A 6002-nucleotide genomic window follows, 5' to 3' on the forward strand; every position below is an offset into this window, starting at 1 on the left:
ACCAGTTGCCTGAATAATTTAGTAGGGATAGTGGGGACCAAAGTTTCAGTATGCTGCAAATGCATGCTATATTTTGATCTATATGTCCAAGCTTTCTTTACGCTTTTTCAGTTGCAAATATTTGTTGTTTGGTTAAAATAGCTCTCAGAATTAAGTAAGGTAAAGCTTTTGGTCTTGTGTGGCCCAGTCTGATGCAGCTTACATTCCAATGCAGCCACCATCGTGAATGGAGTAGTCGCTATTCAGAGTTGGTGCTGAAGTGAAATGCAATTGGACCAGAATTAGAACTAGCTTTAAATCGAGCACTGAACTTAACCAGCTGCATCTCATGGGTGACAGCTGAACTGTGGAAAACCATTGACTGTCGTGGCATACAATGTATAATAGCCACAACTAGACGCCACTTCTGCAATTTTGCCATGCCTTGTTTTTTTAGCACTTGCAGTTTGCATCCATTCGCAGTAGTGCTTTAGCTGAGCTCAAGGTGCAGTTGAGGTACGTATTGGCAAGCTGATGGGCAAATCATGAATGGCTTTTGTACTTGCAACACTACAATGATACTTTACACGACCCAAAGAAGTATGTGAAATCACTCTTGCAAAGTTGTTTGCAAGGCTGTCTGATTCAAAGCACTTTAATCAAAGAGATGCGCTTGTGTGGCCCAGCAACCTCTGCACATGCTCAGCACTCAAATAAGGACAAGGGTGTGCACAGCTTACGACAGGTTTACGTCGGATTTTCACAGCTTACAGCACAGCTTACCCCAGTTTTTCTGTCTTGCCAAGCGCCAACTGCGTACTTGGGCACTCTAGGTCAGTCGCGCTAAGTGTTGCAAAAAGGTTTTGAGAAGTGGTAATACGCATACAGTAGTTGTAAACTTTATTGAATACTAGTGTGAGTCTCTAGATCAGGGCCTTGTTTCTGTAGCAGTCTCATCCATTATTCACTGACATGAATCTAAATCAGGGGTTCTCAAACTTTTTTGCCTCAAGGGACCCCAACAGCTTTTGACATGTGTCAAGGAGCCCCCTCCCACTCCCCGTCACAATCTGTTGTCACAAGCATTACAATCAGTCTGTGTTGCTTGTGAATGGACCCTTGTGTTTTTCTTCTTTTTTTGCTGTTGTTCATTTTACGTTTGTTTTCTTGATTTCAGCGGTCAGTTTTTTATTATGTGCCCATCTCCCACTCATGTTCAGACCTCTAACCCCAAGTCAAGGCTGCTGAAAACTAAGCATTCCCCCACATTCATGCATTCAACTGGCTGGGCTGCGCAGAGAATCACGTGACGCCTCGTCAGGCTTTCACTGGCTATCTGCCACTCCCGGTTCCGGCATCACAGAGACGACAGCGTTTTTTTTTTATTTATGTAATTTCGACAGATACTGGCTTCCCGGCGCAAATAGGCTTGCCGGCGGCAAAACGAACGCCATCGAATCGCCCCAGAAAAACATCAGAGTAGGCGTGTTCGTTTTTTTTTTCTTCTTGCCTTGTCTGGGCTCCGCTAGCTTGGCGGTGCGGTCCACACTTTCAGTCGTCACGCATGCAAGTGCGCGTCACCTTGTGCGCCATGCCCCTTCAATGGACTTGGAACTTCAAGGGACTGGAAAAAGGGTCCAAATTATCATATCGTTGAATCATTGAATGGCCCCTCAAAACTGCCAAAAACATTCAAAGCGAAATTCATTTGATGGGAACCTGGGCAGTTGTTACTTTTTTGAGATGAAAACCATGACGGCAGCACCTTATCACAGTTCCGTCAAATATTTCGTTCCGTCGTTCGTTCCGTCAAAATGTTCCGTCAATTTGTGCACGCTATCGAGAGTGGCGGAAGCAGACCTGCTCCACTATGATAAGGGTCTCCGCGGCCACTTTCAGTGTCCGAAACGGTAGTGCTGGAAACTCTCCCCATGTGGCATTGCATGTGAGGAGGCTTCACCACACAAACGGCAAACACTACATGACGAGCGCGGAGTTTCGGCACGCTGGAAGACCAGGAAATACGATGCGGACGGAAGCCAGAGAAGCACGCATTGATGCCGGAGCGGCAATACTACTTCAAATGATCTGGGCCAAATTTGGAGGGTGCCATCGTGTCGGGCATGCTGAGTAATGGTTAGACATTGATTTTTGCCTAAATCAGGTATGGTCAAATTTCGAGAGTCGCCTGAACCAAATTTTCTGAAATGACTGGCGAAATCTGTAGGTCGCCATCGTACTGAGCACACTCAGTTATGGTTAGAAATCGATTTTTGTACAAATTGTGCAAGGTCATTTCGGGGGTTGCCCGGACCAAATTTTGGCAAATGACTGGCCAAATTTCAAGGTTGCTATCGTGCCGGGCACACTCAATTATGGCTGGACATCGATTTTGGTCCAATTCGGAGAAGGTCAAATTTCGAGGGTCACCTGGGCCAAATCTACGTTTGTCCGTTTCCTGTGTGCAGAGTGGAAGGGTGACAGATGAGCTTATCACATTACAAAGTGATAAGAATTATTCACCACCATTCTCTTCATACTGTGAGGCAGTAAGTTATGAGAAGCTTCACTTCAGGATAACTGAACTTTAAAAAAAAATATAGCAGTCAGCATAGCCTAGCTTAGCTGTTTTTCACCTTTCATTGTACAGCACGTAGGAGAATTGACATCTGAGGCAAATATGTTATAATACTGATCTGTCGCTGTGCAGCAAAGCATCATTTGAAAACTGTCTAAGTGCTGAACATGCATGTGAAGTAGATAAATGTCTGTCTCTAGCTTACATGTGATGCATTGCATGATTACGTATAGGAATATTGCACTGAATGAATGGTTGGCTTATTGAGAGGGACGATGATTTCAAGAAGTGCAAAATGCTACAATGACGGCAGAGGCCCTTCTGTTGGTCGTTGGGTCAATTATCCATAAGGATAAAGAGTAATAAACAGCTATAAAATTGCTAGTTTTAAAAGGCTAGGAGCATTGTGTTCACAGACATTCCAGATTTTTTGGGATCACCAGTGTGTTAGGGACAGTTTACCAATGTCACTGTTAACATACAAGCTACGCCGCAGTGTTCACACCAAAACAAACTGGATGGGAATGCTTTTCGTTCAACATCGCACAAGACTTAGTCAAAGGAACTTGTAGAAAATACTGAAAACAACTCGGATCAACCCTCTGTGTGTGCTGGAAAAGCCAAAGCATGATTTTTTATGCTCTACCTTTCTTTTTGATTATAATTTACTATTTGTCACTCAGATCACCTGCATTAAAATCATTCATTACATGCTGTGCTGCATAATTTGTGCCGGCAAGAGCTTTTGCATGATAGATGTTATTACCCACATGACAAGAAGAGTTTCCAATTAACAGCCGAACTTTCTCATTTTACAGGCCTATGTGAAGAGTTAGTTCTTCTTTTGGCTGCGGTCTGCTTTCTGTTTTGTCTTTGTGCCTTACTTTATGTTCTGGTGCCTGTAGCAATGTTGTGCAGCAAGCTTTGATGTTTTGACTTGGGGTTTCCATTTAAAAAAAAAACACAAGGCAATCTAATCTTCTGTCTAGCTGCTTGTGTTATTACTTAATTACCTTACCTTGAACACTGCATACTATGCATAAGTTTTATATTTCTGCATTTCTGTACATATGCATCAACAGTTGAGATGCCAGCCGTTGAGGACATCTGTCCATACATTGGCAGGTGTTTCTTCTTCGACCAGGCTCCGAGAACTAAGTTCACGACAGCAAAATGGTTACAGGCTCTCCTTTGCCTTGATGGGAAGCCACATTGATTTACTTTCTGGAGGTAGTGAACATTCGAGAGATGCCATAAACAAAGCATTTATTTTAGTACTTCTTTTTCATCTGCATAAAGCAGCAACCAGCATTGGGAAATCAAGCACTGGAATTCTTAACATTCAGAGCTGCAAGTTACATGTAAAAGGCATGTAATGTCCCACACCACCATGCAGGCCGTGAAATGCACTGCGTGGTTAATTTTGTGTGTGAGTGAGGTGGTTGTGCACGTACCAAAGCCTGAATAAATGGGCGCACCTCTGTCAGTGCTGGATTAGCTGCTATGTCGCTTGTCTATCCATGCCCTTGACACACACTATATAGTATAGGTTTTCAGGCACGAAGTCTAGGCGCATGCTCGGTGCAATTCGTACTGGCAGAAAGAATATAGTAGTGCTGAAAATGCAATACATTTGTTATGCAGTTGCGTTACAGACGAACTGAAATTTAGTTTCTTTAGACAGTTGTTATGCATGCCAGCTAGTGCAGTAATTATTCCATAAGCCATAGCAAATATTGGACAAAAGCAGTTGAGCTGACAAGCACATAACCTACAGTGGAACATGTGCACCTTTGCTAAGATTGTGAAGCATCTTTAAGTGCAGATTTTTGGGGCGAGCTCAACGTTCCGCATGTGCCAATTTTAGTGTAACTAAAAAGCGGTCTACCTTGCTTGCAGGCAACGCAGCTCCGGTGCTACCGCGTACCAAGAAACCCCCAAGATGTAGTGCACATGAAAACTTTGTAGACTAGAAAATGACAAAATATTGCAAATTGTATGGTGCCACGTCTAGAAGCGATACATGGGCAATGAGGGATGCCGTAGTCAAGGGCTCCGGATTAGTTTATAAGGGTTCTATCGCACGTACAACACTCGGGCGCCTTTAGCGCTTCAACGCCATCGAAACGCGGCGGCTGCGCCCCGGATTGAACCCGGGTTCTCCGACTCGGTAGCCGAGTGCCGTACCCACTAGGCCACCACGGCTGGTATAGAAAACGGGCCTCAAGTTCTGGGAGGATTTGCATGATGCAAGCTATTCGCCGTCGCAGCCACTCTGCTAGAATGTGCGCAGCAGGGCGCTCGTATACGTAATGCTAGGCTACGGCTGCTGGTAGTCTATATTCAGCGCCTGGTAGCGCGAAACTTCTCGGAAATATGTACCCTAACATATATTAGAGATCAATGTAGCAGCCGAGCAACAACAAGCGAACTTTTTAGCGAGTGAATTAAGCCTCCTAAACTTCTGCGCGAACAGAAGACGCATTCCGAAACGTTCGTACTTGCAACGCTCTTTCGCCATTAATTCAAATACGGAATGTTGAGCACGAACATAATAGTGGACGTAAAGCATGCTCACTATTTTTACGAGTTTATTCGCGTGCATTATCGCGTGAAGAGCCGAATTCAAGCAAAGCACTGTATACGCATCTCGCCGAACGATCTGTAAGTCGGAGTACCCAGCATGCCTTGCGGCTGGTTCACATTGGACACCACTACAGTGCTCTAGAATATGGGTAGTGGGTTCAGGAGCCGGCGCGCTCCATGCGATGCAGTGAGGCGGCGAGTGTCGACAGGTCCCGGATGTAAGCGGTGGCGTCGTTGTAGCGTGGGCTGTAGCGTGGGATCTGGAAAGGGGTGATGGTCCCTAGCCTGACCTTCGGGAATGCGGTCCTGTGTATGAGGCCAGATGTTCAAGCAAGGCTGGAAATTAGGCAACGGGGAGTAGGGAGGTTAGCTTTGGGAGCACATGGCAATACACCAAATCAGGGGGTACAGGGTGATATGGGATGGGCGTCTTTCGAGAGCAGAGAGGCTAGCAGTAAGATAGCATTTGAGGAACGATTGAGAAGGATGGAGGAAAAGCGGTGGGCTAGGAAAGTTTTCAGATACCTGTATATAAAGAATGTTGACACGAAATGGAGAAAGCGGACTAGAAAATTGACAAGCAAATATCTGGACAGCAGTAAGGGGGCAAATCAGCAATTATCGGTTAAGAAAAAGGTTAAAGAAACAGAGAGAGCTTTGTGGAAAACAGGGATGCTGACGAAATCGGCACTAGAAACATACCGGACCTTTAAACAGGAAATTGTCAAAGAAAATATCTATGATAATTGTAGGGGAAGTTCTTTGTTGTTTGAGGCCAGGACTGGAGTTTTGCGGACTAAGACGTATAGAGTCAAGTACCAGGAGATAGACACTTTGTGCATTGCGTGCGGAGAGGAGG

This window comes from Amblyomma americanum, chromosome 1 (genome assembly GCF_052857255.1).
Source record: "Amblyomma americanum isolate KBUSLIRL-KWMA chromosome 1, ASM5285725v1, whole genome shotgun sequence".
In the NCBI taxonomy this organism is placed as follows: Eukaryota; Metazoa; Arthropoda; class Arachnida; order Ixodida; family Ixodidae; genus Amblyomma; species Amblyomma americanum.